This window comes from Panthera leo, chromosome B4, assembly GCF_018350215.1.
Source record: "Panthera leo isolate Ple1 chromosome B4, P.leo_Ple1_pat1.1, whole genome shotgun sequence".
NCBI lineage: Eukaryota > Metazoa > Chordata > Mammalia > Carnivora > Felidae > Panthera > Panthera leo.
In genome coordinates this window covers 61,335,650-61,347,807 of record NC_056685.1, presented here as the reverse complement: position 1 = coordinate 61,347,807, position 12,158 = coordinate 61,335,650, and the positions used below count along the sequence as shown (strand labels likewise).

At 33.1% G+C, this 12,158-nt stretch overlaps 1 protein-coding gene across 10 annotated transcripts in view; it reads right to left on the bottom strand.

Moving 5' to 3' along the window:
• CCDC91 (coiled-coil domain containing 91) overlaps positions 1 to 12,158 on the bottom strand; it is a 347,760-nt gene that overhangs the window by 83,903 nt on the left and 251,699 nt on the right. The gene's annotated exons all lie outside the window — the stretch shown is intronic.

Below are 12,158 nucleotides of genomic sequence, written 5' to 3'. Positions count from 1 at the left end.
GAAGAGAATCTATTATTCTTATTTTTAATTATAATGTTACTTTTTACCTTTATTTTTCAAGAAAATAAGAAAAATCACAAGATGTGTTTTTTCATTAAAAACAAATCCAAACTGTGATATTAACCATGGCACGCCTATGAGAAATTATTGGTACCATATGAATTTGTGAATAGCAGCTAACAAATCAGTAGACTTATCACATGCTACGTCATAACTGAGACTTTAATTCTGTATTCTATGTAAAGTCTAGATGCACACAAAATGTCACTGAATCAGAAAAAAAAATCTAATCCTATTTAAAATACGCACACAAGAAAAAAGTTAAAAAATCTTATACCAGGTAAACAATTAGACTTAAAAATGATAAAATGATTATTAGTTAGACTTAAATAATTAGACTTAAAAATGATACAATTCTCATATGAGACCAAAAAATATTGAACTTAGGCTTTGGGGGTAGGGGTAAACATAACAAAATAGAACCAATAAAAACTATTAGGATTAAACTACAAAATAAACTTTTCAGAGCTAATAATAACTTTGAAAATTATTTCTTCTTAAAAAGAATTGTTATGTTAATAAGTCAGACTAATGGAAATCATTAAGTAATTAATTGTAAGTAGGCCAAGTTTCTCTAGTGGTCTAAGAACTAGTACATTAGCTAAAATGACAATGCACTGTTTAGAAAATTCATTCCTAAACTCTATTTCTTAATTCTGATAGTACACTATAATGGAAGACTATTTTTGAGCTTTCTTCTAGAAGAATAAACCCTAAATTACCATTGGAAAGAAGCATCCTACATAAAATATAATTACTGAGAAAATAAAATTGAGAAAATATAATTGAGAAATTATACTTGAGAAAATATAATTAAGTTACTGACTTATAAATATAGGTAACAGTAGTTAACATTTTTGGAGCTTTTTTAAGATGTCAGGCGTTGTTAAAGGGGCTTTGTATGTGGCTGTATCATATTAAATCCATAACAAACTAAGGCAATATTCTTTCTTGTTTCAGATGAGTGATCAGAGACTTCAGAGAAGCTAAGTAAATTGCCAGGTCTCTAATGAATCACTTCAGCAATAATCTTATCTGTGTACTCATTATCAACAGTAATAATTACCTACTAGCTAAAAGTGGCCTCAGTAGTACCTAGATGTTACCTAAAACTAAAAGCTACAAGTTGTAAAAGTTATTACAAGTTATGTGTCAGATAAGGCCTCACTTGCATTTGACCAATCTATGCTTCTGATTTTGTTCTTTTCAGAATAATATTAAATAAGATAGTTTATTGAATAAATACTAATTAATATTGGGGAGATGATTCAGAAAAATGCTAAATGACATGTTTAAACCCTAAAATTAAACACAGTTAATTTGTAAAATGAAGCTAATCGAGAACAATATAAAGATGCATCTTTGGGAACTTGTACAATTTTGGCCTTATGAAATATTCCTAGGAATGGTACTGGCTGGTTGATAATTGAGCATGGTTTATATTTTGAGGCATGCCCTCACACTGTATTCCAGAAAAACAATAGTAGGGCAAAGGATAAGGCAGATTCTCTTTGAAAACAGAATCATGGACTGGATGAGCAACTAACCAAGAAACTATTCCACTGTTGGAACAGAGACATCAGCAATATTTGGTATCTGCTATGGGCCAACCATTGCTACTTATCTCATCGCACTCCCTTTTTGAAAAATGGGAATTATAGTTGCATCTTTTCTGTTCTCTTCTTTTTGAATGTACTGATTATAACTTTTTGGAGCGAGGAGGGTAGGGGCAAGGGCTCTGCTCTTTCTAGAGTTCCTTTTCTGTTTATTTGAGTCGGTAATTTTCTCATTTAAGACATTTCTCCAATGTTTGGTAATCTTTTTCAGTTCATGCATACTAAAATTTCAGACACAAAAAAGCTGGTAAGAAATTCTGCGTATGTGGGCAAGTTTCACAGTAGGTACAAAAAGCTGGCTTTTTCCTGGTTGTGGTGGCAATTCCCAAATGTCATGTCTATACACATTCTCTTGGGCTGCTCTTTTGGCCTCGAAAAAAAAAAAAAGTTCCCCAATCTTCTCACTGGTGCTGTAAGGCAAATAAATATGCAGCATTCTAGGAGTGATATAAGCAAAGGGGATGGGGGTGAAAAGCTCATTGTAAAATGGATTTTGATTTAATCTCCCAGTTTTTAGTCCCTGCCTTACTCCTCTTTATGTGGTCAGAGTATCATGTTCGATCCCTCCTTTGTCTTGCTAGGGTGTACAGTAATTATCTGAATTAAGAATGATAGGCCGCAGGGTGACTTTCAACCATTCCTTCAGCTTTGCACCTGGTGCCCTTATTTCCTGAGGCTCTCTTGGGATTTGCAGGAAAGAGCAGCCTGCCTCATATGAATTTCACCTTAATGGACTAAGCTTACAATGTTTTAGCCTCTGCTAAGTCCATGATACTGCCTACCTCTTACCTTTGCTAGTTTCTTTATTGTCTTTTATTTGTTTGGGTCCCCTTTAGTGTCATTTAGTGATTTTTTGAGGGGAGAGACATACAGAAAGGTAGAAGAGATGAGTATATTTAATTTACCATACTTATCTAGATTTAGGACCACTTTTAAAAAAACACTTAATTACATCTTATCTTTTGACTGAACATTATATGTCAAGCACTGTGTTAAGAACTTTAAAGTATTAGTGGGAATGAATCCTCACAACAACCCAGAAATGTCTTACCACTTACATTTCACAGATTTTCAAAATGAGTTTCAGAGTGGTAATATAAATTGCTTACATTCATAGGACTAATTAACAGTTAAAACTGAGACTGGGACCCATTAAGGGCTGAATACAAAATCACAGACTTTACACTAGATTCTCTAGAATCAACATACAAGTAAGGGCTCTTTCTGTTCCATCTCTATGGGCTGTTTCTTTGACTTTCTGGGTTTCAGTCATACATTCATACTAATTACCTAGCCTTATAATTTATAAGAAAAAAAAATGCAGAATTATAGTTATGTTTTGGTCATGGTTCCCCCTCCCCCCACATCTGGCCCCTTAAGGGAAGGTAACAGAGATGGCAAGACCATAGAAACTAGAAGGGAAGAGGAAAACACTCATCCTTGAGGAATTTTTTTTTTTTTTAAGCAAGACTGTAGGATATTTAGGTACATGAGACTCTTCCACTGGAATGCCAAGAAATATACACAATGAGCCAAAAACTTTGCTCAGGAATCAATGCCTATATCAGCTAACACATTTTTCTCTTTTTAAAAGACACATACACTTTCAGGGAAAGACTTTTCTGAAAGAATAAATTAATTTATTAGTAGCCAATTATAAAGACTGCATTATATATTTCCGTAAGATGAAAAAAAAGGTATTCTTCAGTTCCATTTATATTTTGGGGGCATCTCCCTGGGAGGCAATATATCTCATTAGAACTAACACGGACACTGCAGTCTTGTTTCCATAGAGCAGTGGTTATCATGTTTGCCTCAAACATGGGCGCTGGAATCAGACAGATCTGGAGTCAGTCACTAGTTCTTCACTTAAGGAAGGTACAACTTAAAGTTTTCTAAGCTTCTGTTTTATTTCCTTTATTATGTAAGAAAGGCTAATGAAAGTCAGGCTAATAATGCCAACCTCACAGTTATGAGAATTAAATGAAGTAATGTAGGTAATACATCTGGTACTCAAAAATGTTAACTAGACTTCCTGTCAAGCAGCTCATAAGATAATACAGTTCATTTATGAAAAAAAAAATTTTTTTGCATATAGAAGAAAATATTGGTTGCTACTTAAAAGTAAAGGCCTAAGAAGGAACATCCATACCCTTTTTCAATAATAATTTTGAAAATACCTTTCATTGAATTATAGTGTTAACTTTGTAATCCATGCCAATTTCATTTCAGTGGATATTACTAAATAGTAGACCTTATAATCAGGAATAAAGGCCATTCCTGTCATAGAATACTTGAATCTGCGGAAAAGGCTATCCAAGACTACAAGCAGTAGTTTTAGACATCTATTTTGAAACTTTTCAAAATCTTTCTTTTTTCAATCTAAATTAAGATTGCAATGCATTTTTGTTCTCAACATGACTGCTGTCTTTTCTGTTTCTAGACTTGCCCTCTAGAATAAGTCCTCTCTGTAAAATCTGACCATGACCATTCAACTATACTTTGAACATAATGGATCATAGCACCAACTATGGATCACAGGACACAAAAAACATAGATTCAAATACTAGCTCTCCTTGCTAGTTCTACTCTAGTCATGTGGTCTTTGACACATTTTTTAAACCTGAAATTCAGTATTGATCTTCTGAAAAATGAGGATTAGCATCCACTTTATAGGGTTGTTCTGATGATTGATCAAATATATCAAATGTTTTATGTAGCATCACACCTATTGTCAGTGTTCATAATTTTTACTTATTAGAGTTATGAACGATTTTTTAAAATTTTATTTTATATATAGAGAGTACAAGCAGGGAAGAGGGGTAGAAGAAGAGAGAGAACCTTAAGCAGACTCCACACTCAGTACAAAGCCTGACATGGGGTTCGATCCCATGACCCTGGGATCGTGTCCTGAGCTGAAATCAAGAGTCAGATGCTCAACCGACTGAGCCGTCCAGGCACCCCAAATTATGAACTTCTATAGAAAATTTGAGCCAAATGTTTATCAAGTGATAAATGGATAAAGAAGGTGTGATTGATACACACGCGCACACACACACACACACACACACACACATGCAATGCAATATTACTTGGCAATCAAAAAGAATGAAATGTTGCCATTTGCAACAACATAGATGGAACTGGAGTATACTATGCTAAGCGAAGAAAGTCAGAGAAAGACAAATACATGACTTCGCTCATAGATGGAATTTAAGAAACAAAACAGATGAACGTAGGGGAAGGGATAGAAAAATAGGATAAAAACAGAGAGGGAGGCAAACCATAAGAGACTCTTAAATACAGAGAACAAACTGAGGGTTGCTGGAGGGAAACTTCCCCTCACCCCAGCCCTGGTAACCTCTAATCTACTTTCTGTCTCTATGGATTTACCTATTCTAGATATTTCATATAAGTGGAATCAAATAGTAGTCACCTTTTGGTTTGGGTAATTTCACTTAAAATAATGTTTGCAAGCCTCGTGCATGTTGTAGTATGTATCTGAACATCATTCCTGTTTATGGCTGAATAATATTCTATAGTGTGAATATACTACTTTCATTTTATTTATTCATTTGTTGATGGACACTTGGGTTGTTTTCAACTCTTGACTATTTTGAATATGCTATGAATATTCATGAGTAAAAAATGTATTTGAGTCCCTGTTTTCAATTCTTTTGAATATATACCTATGTGCAGAACTGCTTGGTCATATAATAATTTATGTTTAATTTTTTGATGCACCACCAAACTGTTTTCTACAGTTACCCCACCAGTTTATCTTTCAACAAGCAATGTGCAAGGGTTCCAATTTCTCCTTACCCTCTACAACATGTTACTTTCTTTTTTTTCTTCTTATGATAGTCGTCTTAGTAATTGTGAAATGGTATCTCATTGTGATGCTTTTTCCATTTCTCTAAGCATGTTGAACATCTTTACAAGTGCTACTTCTACTTTTGACACTGTACTACTCCTTTCCAACTATTACTAGCATTATCTGCACAAAAAGGAAGTGGTTATAGCTCTTTCTGCAGTCTTTATAGGACTGTAGTATAAAGTGCACTGGACTTGAGGTTTCTTCATTGTCTGAGATGCTGCCAAAAGTAGGGATGCCTTTCCTCTCTGGGCCAGAGGTTATTTCAGTTAATTACAGCAAACCAGAAATTATAATGTTAAGAAACAGCTTAGCCAAAAAGATTTCAGCCTTCCTTTATTCTATCTAAAATAAAGTATGAAATATATCTGGGGATTATTTGTATTACTCCTGCATTCTGCCTCAATACAGAATTCCTTAATTGTCCAAAAGTTCCAGCATCCTAGAAATGGCTCTCCAGCATCCAGCATCAGAGCCAAAATTGAGCCAATTGGCAACATCCAATCATAAGATTTGTGTCTAAATATTTATAACTTCAGAGGAACATTCAACAGAATTTGCAAGACATGCCCTTATAGCATTTTAAAAGGCATTATGAAAATTAATTGAAATCTGTATCAGTAAATTTCACCCAAGAACAGTGAAGAGCTGATGACATTTTGCTTATCTAAAATATTCTATTGATTGATTCTTAAAATTGTATTGAAATTTTAGTGTTTTTTTTTTCTTTAGGATATTGGAAAAATAAATGCAAACTACACAGTTCCATTAATCTTACAGAGTAGATGCCTAATGCAAGAATCTCAAGGACAGTCCTTTGAAATTTAGCCTAAAGCATAAAGACATTCAGAAATAGATTGTTTTTTCCTCCTCTTGGAAGGAGTTCTTCCAAGTGAAAAATGTTTGATGCAGACTCAAATATAAATATGGAGGTTATGTGGTTTTTACATGGTTCCTCTAAAAAATATTTAAAACTCTCTGTTTTCTTGGAATGTGAGCCACAAGAGATACTGTAAAAAGATTTAATCACAATCATACACGGACAGTTTTTTGCATGTTAAATTATAGACTAAGCAATCATGAAAGCTCATGTTCAGGTATACGGTTATCTATCACAGGTCCAAAAAACTTCACATAATTTCATGTGTGGTGTATGTATATTACGTAGCATATTATTACGTAATTAAAACTCAACAAGCATCATCTTACACTTTCTATAAAGTACAGACATTGAATAAGATCAAGTGGTCTAGTAGGTTTTTAAAGCACAAGCTCATATATGCCTCCATTTAACACGACTTTAAAGACGCTAAATAAATTTAATAAATGTCTTAATGTAAAGTGAGTTGCAGACATTTCACCCATTCATGGGCCAACACATTAAATATTGTTTAGAGGGGCGCCTGGGTAGCTGAGTTGGTTAAGCGTCTAACTCTTGATTTCAGCACAGGTCATGATCTCATGGTTCATGGGTTGGAGCCCTGTGGTGGGCTCTGCGCTGACAGGCAGGGTCTGCTTGGGATTCTCTCTCCTCCTCTCTCTCTCAAAACAAATAAATCAACATTTTAAAAACTATGTTGTTTAGAAAGAAAACCTAAAGCAGATAAACTGATACTAAATCTACTCAAAGCAGTTACCACAAGCCCAATAATATCAATAAACTTCTTAAAATAAATAAAATAAAACTATAAGCTACACTAGACTTATTTCACTGAAATAGGCTTATTTCTAATAGGCATGAAAAAATATAAGCAAATTAGTTATTCCTCTTAAATTGAGTGATACATCAGCATAAAAAAAAAAGGTAAGACTAGTTTATATTTCCATAATGAGGTTTCTTTATTTGGATAGTGTATATTTTATTAAATGGAAAATTAGGATATGCCCCAATCCTAAGTTTAAATAGAATATTTCTGCTTCAACCATTTTCAAGTGAAATACCCTCTGAAAATACATCTCAATCCTATTATTCCTTCCACTTACCTAAGCACAATAAAATAAGCTTGTTTCAATATAATAGTGCCTTTCAAATTGACATCTGAAATAAGTGACCCATGTATATAAGACAATTCCCTTAGCAAAAAAGCATAACGCAACTGGTGTAGTACTTTCAGGAACCAATTTAATAGCATAACAACTGTCCTTAAGTCTGGTCTGTGCTTCCTATTCTTAAAATTTATTATCAGAAAATACTATGTACTTACCTCTCAATTTTTCATGCTTGTCGATTTTATAACTCCATTTTTGTATCCTGCACAGTAATATCCCTAAACTAGTTAGAATCAGACTTAAAAAAAAAAAGTTGACAAAGGAATATTCTAATTTATTACAGAATGGGGATCTGCCAGACAAAAATCAGTTTCAGGAGCACAGCTCCTACTGTTTACATTGTGTTTCCTGTGTCGAAAATTGTTTCATCCATTTTTTTTATGTGTGTGTGTGTAAACGTACATACACACACACAAGTAATACACACACATATATATTATACATATAAAATAGCAGAAAAAGGAAAGTACTGACATAAATGATAAAGGCATATGTTTCATAAAACAAATACAATTATGATAATATGGAAATCATTAAACTTGCTGAAAAGGATGAATTATTGCCCTTAATTGGATATTCAATGAACTAAGGACAGTCTATATAAGGTCTCTAATACTGAAATAATATAACTGAGAGATCTGTCTATAAAGGTAAGGTGTAATTACTGATGTCATAGTTTTTAGATGTCTTGGGAATGAAAACCCTTATACTGGGTAAGTTTATTCATCAGTGTTAGCATATTTTCAAAAAGACATCTTGTACAAAAGTAGGAGAATGCTTATAATACAAAAGAATAAAAACGATATGTATGAAGATGTATATGGCAAAATTCCTTATAAAAGTGTAAAACCCAAAACATTTAAAATGTCCAAAAAAAGGGGTACAGTACAAGAAATGATAGTATGTCAACTAAAAGGAGTATCGTGATCATTAAGCATAATAAAACTATGCATAAATATAGAATTATGTTTATAAAATGCAATTATTTGAAGAAAAAACATAAGATTATTTAAAGCCATCATCATTATTATAAAGATGTAATATTATATATATTTGAATAAATATTGAAAGGGACGAGAACAGAAAAAAGAACATTGCTTTACTGGGAAACTGGTAGATGAATATTATTCTTTTCTAAATTTAGTATCAGTCTAGTAAAAGACAAAGAATAACTTCTTTTTTTAAATGTTTTTATTTATTTTTGAAGGAGAGACAGAGCATGAGTGGGGAGGAGCAGAGAGAGAGGGAGACACAGAATTTGAAGCAGGCTCCAGGCTCTAAACTGTAAGCACAGAGCCCGATGTGGGGCTCGAACTAATGAACTGTGAGATCATGACCTGAGCTGAAGTCGGACGTTTAACTGACTGAGCCACCCAGGCGCCCCAAAGAATAGAACCTCTTGAAATGGCAGCAGGAATATAATTTGATACATAGGGGGAAAATGGTGGAAAAGACTAAGATGTGCATAAAATATTTGATAATAATTAATTAATCTAACATTTATTTGCCTACATTTTAGAAAACAAATTAAAACCCGTGAAAATGAAGAATTTTTCACAAGCAATTTACTCTTTTTTGTTAAATTTTATAAGGTAAAGAAAAACACAGGCATACGGGAAGTCTTGATTATGTAGATTTTGTGGGTAAATATTTAATGTTAACTGTCAAATCTGTCCCTATTGGCCTACCTATAGTATAATATCAGCAATTTGAAACTCAAAACCTTCCATAATCTAACCCTAATATATTCTTTTCCAATCTAATTTATCTTCAAAGTCATTTCAACATGTTAAGAACCAACTTATTTTCTTCTACAATTATTTGCTATACCACCATTTGCATATTTCTCGAGACATTTGATAGATACTCTCAAAAGAGTTTTATGGATCTAAGAAAATATATAAAGAGCTGTGCATTTTTAGGTAGAATCTTTATTAACGTGATGAGTATTTTAAACTACTAGATAGGAAGAAAGTACACATGCTTCCTAGAAGTATTTTATTAACATGTTTTTTTATAGAACATCTTAGATTTTTACTATGAGATGTGTGGTTTGAGAAGCTGTGGTTTAAACCACTATTGTCTTGACAGGCTATTTACTGATTTTAGCAATTTTATTTATATTTGTTTGTTTATTTTTTAGAGAGACAGTAAGTGTGAACAGAGGAGAGGAACAGAAAGAGGGGGAGGGAGGGAGGAAAGCGGGGGGGGGGGGGGTGGAGAGAGAGAGAGAGAGAGAGAGAGAGAGAGAGAGAGAAAAGCCTTCCATACTCAGTGCAAAGCCTGACACGGAGCTTGATCCCATGACTCTTGGATCATGACCTGACCTGAAATCAAGAGTCGGACACTCAACTTACTGAGCCATCCAGACACACCCTCATTTTAGCAATTTTAAAATAATTATGAATGTAATTATTAAAGCTCATTAATAACACTTATATAATGTTACATTTACATAAAACAAAGAGGTAAATAAAAAGTAAACGTTATACTTTTCTGGTTACATGACACAAAATATAACATGGAAGACCCAGTACAGAAGTGTTGTATAAAAAATACAAAACATCTCTTTAAATATTACTAAGTTGATAAGTAAGAAGGCAAAACTGATAAAAAGCACAAATTCAAGGAGGTAAACAAGCTCTGGATACAGACTGTTCTTAGGAAATCTAAACAATGCTAAAATATTTGAGTTTTGTTTAAAATGAACCATGCTTAAAAACAGAAACAAAACCCAGGGGCTGAAAAGGGGAAAGTTAGGAGACTTGTTTGTATAAAGCTACAATGCCTGAAAGGTAACACACTAAGTAGGTAGGCTAGAAAAAACCTACACAGCAAAGAGAAGGTGAAAGATTTTTGTTTTGAGTTAGGGGTACAGGGGGAAAGGGGAGGTTCCCTGATAATGCATAATCACATGCTACTCATGCTACTTCCTTTGCAGATTTGGGATAAAAATCCTATGCACGCTGTTTCTCAAAAATCCCCAATTAAAACTTTACCGTGAAGGACTATCAGAAGCAAAGCAATTCTTCCATGGAAGAACAGACCTTAAACCTAAGCATCAAAGAATTATCAAAATTAAAATTCCAATAAAGATGATCTCACAAACATAAAACACAAAATACCCAAGAAAACAAGCTACCATGAATGTGAGAAGAAAGTTGTGCAAAATCAGACCTTAAAACAGCAGACACCAGAATGAGTCAATATAAATTATGCAAAAAGTACATTTAATATATTTTTTAAAGTGCAAAAAGTATGAGTAAGAGATAAGACACTATAAAAATGAACATGTACACTTGGGAAAAATCATAAAATATGGAAACTAAATACACATAAAATGAAAATTAAAGCTCAATGTTTGGCTTAAACTTCAGTTTAGGCAGAAAAGTATGAACAGGAAGGAAGACCTGTAAAGAGATTATACAAAATGAAGAATATAAACAACAAAATTAAAAATGTGCTACAGAAGTAAGAGAGACACTGAATAGAGATCAAGAAAGTTTAGAGGTGCCTGGTGGCTCAGTTGATTGAGCATCAGACTCTTGATTTTGGCTCAGGTCATGATCCTAGGGTTATGGGACAGAACCCATGTCAGGCTCCATACTGAGCAAGGAGACTGCTTGAGATTCTCTCTCTCCCCCTTTGCCCTTCTCCTCCACTTGTGCTCTCTCTCTGTCTAAAATAAAGTTAAAATAAAAAAAAAAAAAAACTAACACAGTAAATTAGACTTCTGGAGGGAAAATAACAGAGAGAATGAGGTAGAATCAATTTCCCATATTAAAGCCCAATATGTAACATAAAGAATTAAAAAATACTCATACCAAGTAATATCATGGTATAAAAGCAGAACTTAAAGCAAAAAGAGATTCTGTATCAGCAGCCATAAAGAAAAAAATAATCACTTATTAAAAATGGTAGTTAGTATTAACTCAGAATTACATATGTAAGTAAAACTATAAGAATGAAAAATAAATGTTTATTATGATAAAAACAAAAAATAAAGACAGTTTACCAACATACCTACATAGAAGTACTATTCAGTGGTACTCACTTTAAATTTCACCTTAGTAGATGCAGAAAAATAATTTAATAAAATTCAACATCTTTTCATGATATTTATTGTGATAAACAAACATTTAGCATGACAAAACATGATGAATGTTCTTATGATAAGCACATGATAAAAACTATCATGATAAGCGTAATAAACACTTCACATGATAAACACATGACATACAATTTGGGTATAGCAGAACTATACCTCAACATAATAAAGACCAATATAACAAGCCCACAACTAATATCATATCTCTAATGGTGAAAGGCTGAAAGCTTTTCCTCTAAGATCAGAAACAAGACAAGGCTCTCAGCACTTCTATTCCACATAATACTGTAAGTCCTAGCCAGTACAATTAGGCAAGAAAAATAAAAGGCATGTAAATTGGAAAGGAAGAAGAAAAATTACCACTATTTGCAGATGATATGAGCTTACATATAGAAAATCCTAAAGATGCCACCAAAAAGTGTTAGAATAAATAAAATCTGTAAAGCTGCAA